Genomic DNA, 14,053 nt, shown 5'->3' on the forward strand with positions numbered 1-14,053 from the left:
GGCAGGCTAAAGTCCGTGTGACATCAGAGACTATATGTCCCGGCCTTCTGGCGGGGCTATGGTTTTTGGAGGACTTTTTCAGCACCTGAGCGGACTCGCCTGACTGAGGCGGAAGCTGCGTGGTGAGCAGCGGCGCCATAGAAGGCAAAGAGGAGCTGAATCGGCTCTGCGGAAAAACTGTGTTTCCATAGCAACATGGGCGAGCGGGGAGGTGAGTTCCCAGAGAACGGGGCTCTGCGCGCGGGCGGACCGGGCAGGAGAAGCCCCTCCACGGGTGGGCGGATGCCCCCCTCGCCGGAGCTTGGAAAAGGCTCACAGCCGGCGGTGCGAGTTCATTGCCTGAGGTGAAACGGCGAGCCCGCGCAAGGCCCGGGGCGGAGCCATGCCTTTGGGCCATGCGGAGCGCGCCATTATGGGCTTCAGAGGCGGAGCTGTGGCAGCTGCTGCCGCCGCCCTCAGTCAAGGTCGCCAAGAATTCAGTCAGATAAAAACATTTGTCGCCAAAAATTCAGTCAGATAAAAACATTTATCCCCTAAACAACGTCCCTTCGTCAGCAGGAAGTAGCCAGATCGATGCTACGCCCATTCTCCCTTAAAGAACTGGTCGTGATTATCATAATAAAGGCATGTTTACCTGGTTACCGTATCCTAGGTAACAAAGAAAGGCGGACCTTTTGCCTGAGGCACCTGGTGAGATAAACAATGCTACCTAGAGGTTTTTTTCCATCTGAATGGGGGAGCTGGAGAGATGGCTCAGAGGTTAAGAGCACTGCTTGCTCTTCCAAAGGTCCTGAGTTCAATTCCCAGTGACAACTGCTTTGGTTTTTAGACATAAGAGGGGGAATACACTACCAGTGACAGCTTCCCCCAGAGAAAGGATTTCTCTTGCATTCTTTACACTTAATTTTTAATTCAAAATTTTGCTGGTACAGGCAAACAAGATTTGCTTTTTGAAACAGAGACCTGCAGATCTCTAAGTTCAAAACCAGCCTACTTCCAGTACTGATTGTGCTGAATTTTTACACTGAGAGTTTTTAGTACTCTTAAATGTTAATTTGGGAGGAGAGTTTTGTTTATGTTTTTCTAGGAATGCTGACATACATCTGGATGCCAGCGAGACCGACCAGAGAGATAAAGAAGACGACCCAGTGGATGCTGAGTGTCCTGCTGTGGAAGATTCGTGCGGAGACAGCAGAGATGACCTTCTGGGCAGTGCCAAGAGCAGCTGTTTCACACCATCGACTTGAGCAACACCCTGTGCAACCTCTTATCTCTTACTCTACTTTGCCTTTTCCTTCCTTAGGAATGGGTGGGAGCAGAGATATCCTTGGCATGCTGCGTCTAGGTGGGGACCAGATTGGAAAATAGTTTTGCCTTATTGCTCTTAAAGACAATAATTAGGGGGAGATGTTGGGAGCCACCTGGAGGCACAGGTGGTCCTGCAGTTTGGAGGTAGCCACGTGGGGCTGAGCAACCCTGCCTGCACCCTTGCCTGCACATGCTCAGACCAGCAGAGTGGCATTGACCAATCGGGACAGCGTTCAGGCTGCTCCGCCGTTTAAAAGCAGATGCCTCGGGACCCTACTTCCTCTCTCTAAGCTTTCTCTCGTCCCTGCTCTATCGTCCCTTCCCCCAATTTTCCTCAAGGGAATGCTCCAAATAAAGATGTGACCAGAGAAGGAATTCTCGTTTTTGGTGGCGTTCATTCCTGCGGGACAGGATGGCCCCCCGCACCTATGGGTCAAGCATTTAAACACATGAGTCTATGGGGCCATACCTATTCAATGTACCACATTCTCTGATGTCCACCCCCCCCCCCATTACATACAAAATAAATGTTAAAGAAAGTTTCTTTAGGCCAGGAATAGTGGTACACACCTTTCCTCCCAGCATTCGGAGACAGAAGCAGGTAGATTTCTGTATGTTTGAGGCCAAAGAACTCTACAGAGTTCAAGGACAGTCAGGGCTACATGAGGCCTTTTCTCAAAAAATAAATAAATAAAATTCTTTAAAATGGATAAAAGACTTAAACACATGAAAGAAGGACAAAAGACATATACATTGCTGTGATGGCGGATCTCGGTTGTCAACTTGACACACCTGGGAAAAGGAAGCCTCAACTGAGGAGTAGCTTCCATCAGATTGGCCTGTGAGCCTGTCTGTGGGCATCTTCCTGATTGTTAGTTGATCCTGGAGGAGGATCTAGCCCACTGTGTGTGTGGTGCTGTACCGTCTCTAGGCAGGTGGCATGAACTGTATGAGAAAGCTGACTAAGCAAAAGAAATAAACCAGTAACATTGCTCTGTGGTTTCTACTTCTATTTCTGCCTTGGCTTCCCTTGATGGTGGACTATAACCTGTAAATTAAATCCCGTCCTCCCCATGTTGGTTTTGGCCAGTGTTTTATCACAGCAACAAAAAGAATAGTAAATAGACACATACAGATGTTTATCTATGTCACTCACCACAATCAAGTACAGTACGATTGCCCAGCTACGGACAGTTAAACTCAAAACAAGTGACCAGACCAACTGCATTACACTCATACCTAGCACATGACTTAGCCATTCTTCTAAGATTTACAGAAGGAAAAACTCAAAAAAGCAAAACACCTGCCTGCACAAAGACCTGGACATGAGTGGGTGTTCATAAAAGGTTTATCAACAAAATAGAATACTAAATAATGTAAAGCATGACAACACTAACTTCAAACCAACTGTGTTAAGTGAAAGACTTCAAACAACAGAAGGATATGCAATTACAATTCTATGTTCTCTATCCCGATTTGGGAGATGTGTCATATATGCACACATGTGTCAAATGAACCAAATTAAATTCTATAAATATATGCATTTGTATACAAACAAATTACACACACACACACACACACACACACACACACACACACGGAGTTTTTGTTTTTTCGAGACAGGGTTTCTCTGTAGTTTTGGAGCCTGTCCTAGAACTAGCTCTTGTAGACCAGGCTGGCCTTGAACTCACAGAGATCCGCCAGCCCGTTTCTACCTCCCAAGTGCTGGGATTAAAGGTACGTGCCACTACCGCCCGGCACAAATAAATCTTAATAAAGCTATTAAAGGAAAAACAGCACTACAGCATTGGATCTGTATCAAAGACTACAAATTTCATTCTTAAAATATAAAGATGTAGGAACACATTCTTTGTGTTGGCAATAAAAGTCAGTCTATTTCAGAATGCTGTTAAATTCTAAAATAAGACAATATTGTTTGAATTTAAAATAGAAGAAAATTAGTAAGTACATATACTCTTACATTTTATGTTTAAATATGCATACAGTTATTTAAATGATTAATGCATAGGCAAGTTCCAAATATACATATCAATGGAGAGGCAACACAAATAATAAGGACAGATAATTTTTTAAATGTATTTTTATTGCCTTTGTAATACATCAGGATATGGCTTGCAGAAGATATACTCTCAGGGATCTAATACTAAGATGACTGTTTTAAGATTAAATTTATGGGTGTGTGCATGTGCATACTCATGTTGTAGATGTACGTGTGTCATGGTCTGGAAGAGGAGGTCCGAGGACAACTTTTGGAAGTTATTGTGCTCCTTTCAGCATCAGGATTGGCAGCAGGTGCTCTACTCACTTAGCCATTTTATTGGTTCACGAAGTGTCTTTTAAAAGCTGTATACTAGGGGTTAGAGGGATGGTTTAGCAATTAGGAGCACTGGCTGCTCTTCCAGAAGACCTGAATTTGAATCACAGCACCCACAGATCAGTTCACAACTGTCTATAACTCCACTTTCCGGGGATCTAGCACCTTTTTCTGGCCTCTATAAGCACTAGGCACACGAGTGTTGCCTATATATCAGGCAACACACACATACACATAAAAAATGTTAAAAACCTAAATGCTAGAATTGGAGCTCAGGAATTCATAAATAACAGGGATAAATTACAATTCTGAAATTGGTGAAGACATGGAAAATTCAAAAGAATTCATGTGTCTCCCACCAACATGGACATGGGCAAATGTTTGCCCTGTATTTTCTACTCTCTCTTGCAAGCTGCTATTTAAAAAAAAAAAAAAAACCAAAAAACAAAAAACAAAAAAAAAACCAACCTCTCTGGGTATCTAACTGGTTAGATTTCAATGTGAAATGTATAACAGTTTGTATATAAAACAGAAAAGGTGGAGAAAGTAAAAGATTTAACTTGAGATTCTTCCAGCAAATTCTCTTTGGTAAAGCAGTTGCTATGGTGACAGAGGAATGGGGAGGGGATAAGTACACAGTCCCGGTAAAGAGCTGTTCAAGAGAGAAGCAATGAGATTTGAGGCAAGGGGAATGGACAGGCACCACCAGTGCTGAGTACCAAAAAAGAAAGTGGAATCATATACCTGCCTTGTCTGCCATTAGTGCTCAAGAGACATAATGAGCACATTGAAAAGCAGGAATAACAACTAAAATGCAATCAATGAGATATCCTAATGTATGGCCCTGTGATGAGAGCATTAGAAAGGCCCTCTCTGGAAGTTTCCAGTCCAGGATGGTATTGGTAATTGTTTTTAAGTAAGCAGGCTGCATGTGGTAGCACAGGCCTTCCTTCGATCCCAGCACTTGGGAGAAAGAGGCAGATGAATCTCTGTGAGTTCAAGGAAAGCCTGGGCTACATGGTGAGATCCTGTCTCAAACAGCCCAAAGAAATGAAACTAATGGTAAGTTATTTATACTACAGGGAACAAAGTCTTCATTCCTGTTTCAGTTTTGATATGTAGTCACAAGCAAAGTAATTCATGCTTCAGTTTTTCTGGAGGACTATAATCACAGAATTGTTGTAAGGATCAAATAGTGCAAAAATCTTCATTTAAGCACTAACACACTGAATCTAGCAACATGGGAAATGGATCAGATGCGTAGTCAAATGAGATTTATCTCAAAAACGCAAGGCTGGTTTAATACATGACAATCAATTGCTGTCAGAGTAACATAGCAGTGGGGCTAGGAGAAAATTTCCTCTTCCAAATGAGGATGGTCTAAAAAATTTCAAGGTAGCATCATATATAATGCTAAAAAGATGGAGCCTCTAAGATTAGGAATAAAAATGAAGGATAGTAACTATCACCATGTCTAGTCAACATTTTAGCAGAGGATCTAGTCAGGGCAATAAGGCAAGAAGATATAATAAAAACCATCCAGACTAGGAATGAGGAAATGAAGATTTAACTCTTCACAGATGATATAATCTTGACTTAGAAAACCCAAAGATTCTACAAAGAACAATAAAAGAAAGAAAAAAGGAAAGAAAAGAAACAAATCCTATAAAGTACCAAGCTCCGCAAAGTCGCAGAATGCAGCATCAACACCCAGTTCACACTGACATTGCACCTACACCTGTCACACTAACCATCTATCACTCTACCAATCTTTCACTATCTATCACTCTATTACCAAAAAACTAAGAAAATGTTTTGAAAATTGAAATATGAAATATGAAAGGAGGACTAGCAAAATTATTTGACAAAATTTGTTCAAGACCTAACACTTGTACACTGAAGACTACAACTTACTAGGAATCTTATCAAGTGAAACCTGAGTAAGTAGAAAGATATCAGAAGGTTCAGTAGTGTTAAGATAGTAATCCACAACTTTATGTACAAATCATTCTAAAATTCAAATGTAAACACAAATGAATAACCAAGACAATCTTAAAAATAGTCACATGTGAAAAATGTGTACTTACTAACTTCAAAATTCATTATGTTACAATGTGATACTGGCAAAAATCTCTCTCTCTCTCTCTCTCTCTCTCTCACACACACACACACACACACACACACCAATGGATTAAAATTAAGACCTAAAACTGAACTCTCATTTATGGGTTCATTAACCCTCCCCTCAAACAGGGTCTCACTATGTAGCCCCGGCTGTCCTGGAACTCACCATGTAGAACAAGCTGGCCTCAAACTCAGAGATCTCTGTCAGGTGTTGGGATTAAAGGTGTGGGTCATAATGGCCAGTTCCAGTAACTCTCTTTTTTAAAAGACGTATTATTTTCTAACATACGTGTACATGTCTGTGAGTATATGAGAATGTGTGTGTGGGGTGTGTGTGTGTGTGTGTGTGTGTGTGTGTGTGAGAGAGAGAGAGAGAGAGAGAGAGAGAGAGAGAGAGAGAGAGAAAAGGCCCTGGAGCAAGAGTTACAGGTAGTTGTTAATCACGTAATGTTGTTGCTGGGAACTGAACTTAGGCCCTCTGGAAGAGCAATACACATTCACACATTCTTAACTACTGAGTCATCTGTCTAGCCCCAACGGTCAACTGATTTTCAACAAATGTGCTAAGACAATTCAGTGGAAAAAGAGTAGCATTCTCAACAAATAATGCCAGAACAACCAGATATCTAATATATAAAAGTATGAGACTAAAGTCCTACCTCCTACTATGTACAAAACTTACTCCAAGTGACCCATAGGTATTTTTCATCTGTGAAGAGGAAACTTCAATTGAGAAAATGCCTCCATCACACTGTCCTGTAGGTAAGTCTGTGAGACAGTTTCTTAATAATGTGGAAGGGCCAGTATGGCCCAGTATGGATGATATTACCCTAGACAGTGGTCCTGTAGTATAGAAGAAAGCAGGCTGAACAAGCCATGAGGAGCAAGCCAGTAGGCAGTGTTCCTTTATGGTTTCTGTTTCAGTTCGTGCTCTGACTTCCCTTAGTGATGTTACCTGGAAATGTAAGATAAACTGTTACCTGAAAATGTAAGATAAAATAAACTCTTCCTCCCCAACTTTCTTTTGGTCATGGTCTTTACTATAGCAATGGAAACAAAACTAGAACAGATCTAAAACTATAAATCTTCTAGAAGAAATACTGGAAGACCTTGGGTTGGACAATGGTTTTTTTTTTATTTATTATGTATACAATATTCTGTCTGTGTGTATGCCTACAGGCCAGAAGAGGGCACCAGACCTCATTACAGATGGTTGTGAGCCACCATGTGGTTGCTGGGAATTGAACTCAGGACCTTTGGAAGAACAGGCAGTGCTCTTAACCGCTGAGCCATCTCTCCAGCCCCCTGGACAATGGTTTTAGACATGACACCAAACGCACAGCAACAAAACAAAACTAACTCTTACAACTGACAACAAAGGAGAAACAACCCAAATTATAAATCGGTAAAGAGCCAAGTATGATGATCCAAGCCTGGAATTGCAGTACTCTGAAGGCAGAGGCAGAAAAATCACCACAAGTTTGAACCTAGCTTGGTCTATAAAGCAAGTTCAAGGCAAGCCAGAGCCTCACTGTCAGATTTGGTCTCAAAAACCAAAACAAAAGAAAGACAAAGGATTTGAACAGAAAATTTACAGAGGATGGGTAAGCACATGAAAAGATGTTCAATACCACTAACAGAAACACAAACCTAAACCACAGAAATCCCATTGTACACACAGAATGACTGCAGGAAGAGCTCTGAAAAGCGCTGAGGAACTGGAAGCCTCACACATGGAAGGAACTGGACCTTCCTTCACTGCAGAGAATGTAAACCGGTACAACTACCTTTGACACATTTTTTTGAGGAGGGTGTGTGTGCGTGTTGTGTATATGGAAGCACATGTGGCTGAATCTCTGAGGTTGATTACAGGTGTCTTCCAAGATTGCATCTTCCTTATGTCTTGAGGCAGGGTCTCTCAGTGAACCATCTGGTTAGTCTGACAAGCCACCTTGCGCCAGAGATTTTCAATCTCCACTTCCCACACTGGATTTACAAGCAGCCACCACACTCTCCCAACCTTTACATGGGTACTTGGTATCCGAGTTCCAGCCCTCACTTGCACAGTAAGTGCTCTCTACCTGCTGAGTTATCTCTCCAATCCTGAAAAACATGCTGATATAGTACCTCAAAATGCTAACTATAGAGCTATCATATGATACAGTGATTTTTGTCAAAAGTACATACCTAAGAGAGAAATAAATGGACTCCAAAAATTTGTGCCTAAATATTCATAGCAATATTACAACAGAAAAAAATCCCAAATACATATCAACCAACGAATGAATAAAACCAAAAGGTAGTACTAACTATACAATAGTGTATTAATTGGCAATACAAGGAATAAGAATGCTATAAAACAATCAACCTTCAAAGTATCATGCTAAATGATATACTGTCTGATTCTTTTTGTGTGAAATGCCTACATAGAAACAAAAGGTAGATTAGTGGTTGGGTCTGTGTAAGTGTATGGTGGGGGTGACTGCTAATAGCTAGCGGATTTCTTTTGGGGATGATGAAAATGTCTGGAATTAAGTTACAATGATAACTACACACCCTAAAGGGTAAACTTGTCATCATGTGATGATATCTCAATAAAGCTGTTTTATAAAAAGAATATTTTTTTTAAAAAAACCTCTAAAACTGCAAAGTGTTGCACAAACATAAGGGATTATTATAACTCAAAATAAATGGCTGTGGATTATGAAGTCATGAAGGTTAGATGAAGTAGCAATGAAACTAGCCAATTTACTAATCCTTAAAAATGTCTCTGTAGATAGGGAGGTGCCCAGCCCGCTAAGTGTTTTACATTTTAATTTCAGTGTAGTTCATCTCTGACCAACAATATGAAGATTTAATGCATGGGGAAAGAAACAAAAACCAATTCCTCGCCATAGTGCAAGAAATCTCTGTGTGTGCCATAGTTAGATAAATAGAGACTATTAATTCAGTAATTGGACCCATCAACCCTTGAAAAGATGTGTCAGATGTCACTCCCTTGGCATCCGATATGACTATTCTTCTCATATTTTTTGATCACATACTGTGGCTTAAGCATGTACTTATCAAAATTAAATACAACCTCAAGTGTAAACCCAGCACATCAGCTTGGGATCAGTAAATATTTCTATTTGAAGCCATTAGCTATCAAATATGACTTCAAAGTAAAATAGGAAAGGAGAGGAGGCTATATATATATATATATATATATATATATATGTATATATTTATCTATTTATTTATAAAAATTTCCACTTCCTCCCCTCCCCAATACCCTCCCACTCCCCCCATTCCCTCTCCTCCTCCCTCTCCAGTCCTAAGAGCAGTCAGGGTTTCCTGCCCTGTGGGAAGTTCAAGTTCCTCCCCCCTCCCTCCAGGTCTAGGAAGGTGAGCATCCAAACAGACTGGCTCCCAAGAAGCCAGTACATGCAGACGAAACAAGTCCCAGTGCCATTATCAATGGTTTCTTAGTCAGCCCCCATGTCAGCCACATTCAGAGAATCCGATTTGATCACACGCTCGTTCAGTCCCAGTCCAGCTGGCCTTGGTGAGCTCTCATTAGAGCAGTCCCCTTGTATCAGTGGGTGAACGCACCCCTCGCGGTCCTGACTTCCTTGTTCATGTTCTCCCTCCTTCTGCTGAGAGGAGGCTCTTTATCCTTACCAAACCCCACTGTGAGCATTCCTGATGAGAGCCAGGGCCTTTAACCTGCCCTCTTGAAAAGTACTGCATTGCTTCTAGGTTCTAAGGTCTTCTGCTTCCCAATTAGCCTTTAGGTTAGTCAAATGCTGCAATCACTTACCTTCATTACCTTCTTCAAGGCATGTAAAAGAGCAAGGAACACACAATACAGGGCCAGGGAGATAATGACAGTTGTTGCATAAGATGGTATAGAAGGATGGTACAGGGAAAAGGACCATAGACTCCATCCAGAAGGACTCATGCTGCCAGTAGGCTGGTTATCTCATCCTTTCCTCCTCAGCATCCCTTCTCTGCATCTTTCTGACAAGAGTTCTAGCCTTAGAGTTGATACTCCTCCTGCCCTAGTTAATTGCTTTCTAATCTTATAGCTTGCATAGGAAAAGGCTCTCCAAGAGCTGGGGGACAGACTGGGTGACCACATAGATAAGCAGCTCCCCAGTTAATCACTAGGATGGAGGGGAGGCACTCCATTCAAGGGAGGGCAGGCTTTATCAAAAGGAAGCAACTCTAAAAGAGCTATCAAAAACAGTACCCTGGTAGTCACGGAGAGGAGAAAATAGAAACTAAAGTCACCTGGAAAGCAATCCTTATCTCTCTATCCCTAAGCTCTCCCTCACAAGTAGACGGTGAGAATAAAGTACAGGAGTAGATGGAGACTGCTTTGAACAATAAAAGTGTCACACGGTAAATGGTACTGCAATGAGTATTAAGTGGGTCTTACTCTTTGCCTGGATTACATCCTGGTTCTGGCAATAGCACCTAATAAAAAGTATAAAGTGCCCACCCCCTAATATACATACCAAATGCCCATTTACCAGGACAGGAAACTAAATGAACCAGAACCTTAATGAAGAAACCACACTGGTAAGAATGCCAGTCTACAGATACCAGTTTTGTACTTGGTACTTCACTCAACCCATGACAGTGATGGCTCCAAGCCACACAACCTTTGTTATAAATATCAGAGCAGCAAAATAAGACCATGGGAGGAAACAAGAGACTGGTCTCAGGTGATTACAGAGAGTGGATGTTAGAACTGTGGAGGAAAGAGGTTCCTCACTCAAGACTGTAAGGTAGAAGAGACTGCTGAGATCAGTCCTTCAGGTTCTCTTTGGAGTTCTGGGTAAGATCACCAAACTGGAAGGGAAACCAGACACCTTGCTCTCAGACACTCAGTCTGAGCACTAAGCTCACTGTATGTAGTTTCAAGCTTTAATGCCTGTTATTCTTTTGCTGCGGTGCCTTTAAGAACTAACCACGCCCACACCAGTGACTTATGACCTCCTCGCCGTCATCTTAACTCTCTCTCTCTCTCTCTCTCTCTCTCTGTCCCCCCTTCTCTTGGTGTGTACACATGTGTCTCTATCTCTCTCTATGTTTTTCTTTACGTCTCTCTGATTTCCTCTTTTTAAGTAATAAATATCTCCCTCTTCTCTAAGTAATAAATGTTTAGCTTTATGTATAGCCTTATGTCCATTTACTCTGCCGTCCACCGCATCCAGCCACCTGACTCTGCCGCTCGCCCGGGGACCCCGCACTGCCCTGGTGGCAGCCTCTGCCTGGCTCGCAGGCCGCCCGGGGCATCCCAGCATCATATTTATTTTTAAAGAACAATATTTGGTGCCGCGGACTCGAGAGATTCACCCGCCAAGGGCCAGGGTTCCAGCTTCACCTTTCGTCCGGGACTCTGAGCTCCAATTTCCGGGACTGAATCAGGACCGAGGGCCTGCTCAACACCGACCCACGTGTTCCAACTGCCTGGACTCATTCCTACAAACAACACTGGCTTCTAATTGTAAGTTTCCTCACACCAGCCAGCTTATCTGAGCCTTTTTAACCCGGGATTGACCGGTCCTCCCGTTGTTTCTGGGCTCGGGGAGGGGTACTTCTCCGCCCCATCGCTGGCGTTCATTACGACTTGCATCCTGTTAAGCCCGTGCATTCCCTCATCTGGAGGCCCAGGGCTTCCAGTCTCCTTCCTCTCTTATTTCATTCTTTTCTTCTTTCTTATCTTTCTCACGGACGGAAGGGCTGATCCAGTTCGGCCTTTAGCATCCCGCATGGGCACCTCGGACGCCTGGGCACATGTTTTGGATGTTCGCTTGCATCTCAAACGGGGAGCCGTTCCCCATAGGCTCGAGATGCCACGGTTTTTGCGGGATTTTCACGGTTTTGACCTGGGAAAGCAAGTCGTACCAGCCTAAATATGCCTTAAATTGTCTGTTTATGCAGGTTTTTCACAATTCAGACTCTGGATTACAACCAGGCGGCCCCCGGCTTTTAAAATTCCCGCGGTTTTTTCATTCAGGCCACAACATGTGGCCGCCGCCATGTTCATTGGGGTCAGGTGACTTTATCGCTAGATTCACTGAGAGCCAGATCACGCGACCAAGCTCTCCCACTGTTATGTATGTCCTGCCTTTCCTCTCCCCCTCCTCGGTGTTCACTGAAATCCTCGTGAATTCTGATTACAGGTCTTTTGCATAGTGACATGCTTTTTGATAGGGCCCATCAGAAGCATGCACTCTGCCTAATTCCTGTTCAGTCTTTCTATGTATAATGATTGTTCATTTCATCTTGTTTCAGACTACAAAATAATAAATCTCATATTTTAAACTGGTATGTACTTTTGAGCTGTTTTCTACCATTGTCAGTTCTGCCACTAATCTTAATGTTGCAAACAGTTTTTTTCTTTCTGTCTGTCTTTTTACAAATGTGGATCTTACCTATTAAGAGTCAATACAGTCAAACTCAGACCCAACCTTCCAGACAGATTCTATACTGTAGCTATACCTAATAATCAGCCCTCAACTGCTCAGAGATCTGGGGAATGTGATATTTAAATGTTTAACTTTTCATAACAAAAAGAGACAGGTTGGCTCCTAGCAGCAAGCACTCTGTTTTCTCCAAGAAGACAGAAGACAAACGGTCATGTCACTGACCACCATCCATCTGCAGTTTGCTTCGACTGCCAAGCACTGACCATTGGGCAAAAACTGTCTTTCACCTAAACTGGAGACCTCCAAACGTGGACAAAATCACTGTAATCGACAGTCTAGCTGCCCAGGGTAAGGTAGGCCTGTCTTCCTAAAGATTTCTTAGTCCACAAGGTCTTCTAAAGCCTGGCAGGCTCTACATTAAACAACAAAGGTCAAATGCAACCTTCAGCAACCAGGGAGGACCCAAAAGAGTAGCTCTAGATGCCAACCAAGTAAGTTCTCTGTCACTTTTTAATCAGTAACTCAAGTAAAATCTTATCCTTCTCAAAGATCTCTGACAGTCTGATAGCTAAGAGGTTTTGCCAGGTTGTCTCACCAAATAAAAATACTTTTCATTGTAATTTCTGTTTTTACAAACCCAAGGAGTTCTTGATATAATATATATATATATATATATGTCTAAAACTTCTGTTTTTCTTATAAGTTTCAGGGAGCCAAATTAAAGAATCCATCATAAACAGGTCAGATACAAACCTCTCAATTCCCTGGTCCTAAAAACTTTTTCTCAATTTAACTTTGTCCTCTGTTCTGCCAATACCCTAACCAGGTACAAGGGACACCAGACATTTCCATGCCACAGACACCTGTCCTGTTGGGAGCAGAGACCAACTATGCCAGGATGTGACCAGCACCCAGCTTCTCTCGGATCTCCCTCACCCCCCCCCCCAAAGACAATGCCCACAAATCAGCCGGAAGCAGCCTTGAGAATTCGCCGCCCCAATTCCTTCAAACTGTAATGTCTAACCTTCTACTTTTTATTATAAAAAGGATCTGGGAATGTTATTCTTTTGTTGCGGTGCCTTTAAGAACTAACCACGCCCACACCAGTGACTTATGACCTCCTCGCTGCCATCTTAACTCTCTCTCTCTCTCTCTCTGTCCCCCCTTCCCTTGGTGTGTACACACGTGTCTCTCCCTATGTTTCTCTTTACGTCTCTCTGATTTCCTCTTTTTAAGTAATAAATATCTCCCTCTCCTCTAAATAATAAATGTTTAGCTTTATGTATAGTCTTATGTCCATTTACTCTGCCGTCCACCGCATCCAGCCGCCTGACTCTGCCGCTCGCCCGTGGACCCTGTATTGCTCTGGCGGCAGCCTCTGCCTGGCTCGCAGGCCACCCGGGGCATCCCATCATCATAATATTTTTAAAGAACAATAATGACTATACACCCCAACTTATTAAGAACAGTTGGCTGTGGTGGCTCATGCCTATAATCACAAGTACAAAACTGATACTCAGGTCTGAGTAGAGAGGACTGCTAAAAGTTGAAGTCAGCCTGGGCTACATAGTGAGTTTCTGGATAGCTTGTGCTACACAGTGAAACCTAGTACAAAACAGTCATGAAAGATTGTTAAAGCACTTTCCAAAATCAGTAAGAACTAGGCAAATGGATCTCCCTCACTGGCTCTTTCACATGTCTTAATGGAAGGATCCATTTGGGAGAACAAAGGAGTGTGATATACAGACTTCCCCAACGTGCAGGATCAACTGTATCAGTGTAAGGGATCTGTCTGAAAATCTAAGAAAACTTTTAACCAGGAGCAAAGTAGTTAACATTAAAGTTACTGGAAAAACCTGACTAA

The 14,053-nt window shown here is 42.6% G+C and overlaps 1 protein-coding gene, 1 long non-coding RNA gene and 1 pseudogene across 14 annotated transcripts in view; 2 read left to right on the plus strand and 1 right to left on the minus strand.

Annotated features, from left to right (window-relative positions):
- The window catches only part of Arhgef11 (Rho guanine nucleotide exchange factor 11), a 139,373-nt gene that overhangs the window by 102,800 nt on the left and 22,520 nt on the right, over window positions 1-14,053 (minus strand). The window lies entirely within an intron of this gene.
- On the plus strand, window positions 163-351 carry LOC148119511 (Nuclear RNase P; annotated as a pseudogene).
- Window positions 10,776-13,251, plus strand: LOC146891337 (uncharacterized). The gene is made up of 2 exons (XR_014997726.2): window positions 10,776-11,264; window positions 13,016-13,251. It is a non-coding gene; the product is annotated as an uncharacterized LOC146891337 (long non-coding RNA).

This window comes from Myodes glareolus, chromosome 17 (genome assembly GCF_982192425.1).
Source record: "Myodes glareolus chromosome 17, mMyoGla1.1, whole genome shotgun sequence".
NCBI lineage: Eukaryota > Metazoa > Chordata > Mammalia > Rodentia > Cricetidae > Myodes > Myodes glareolus.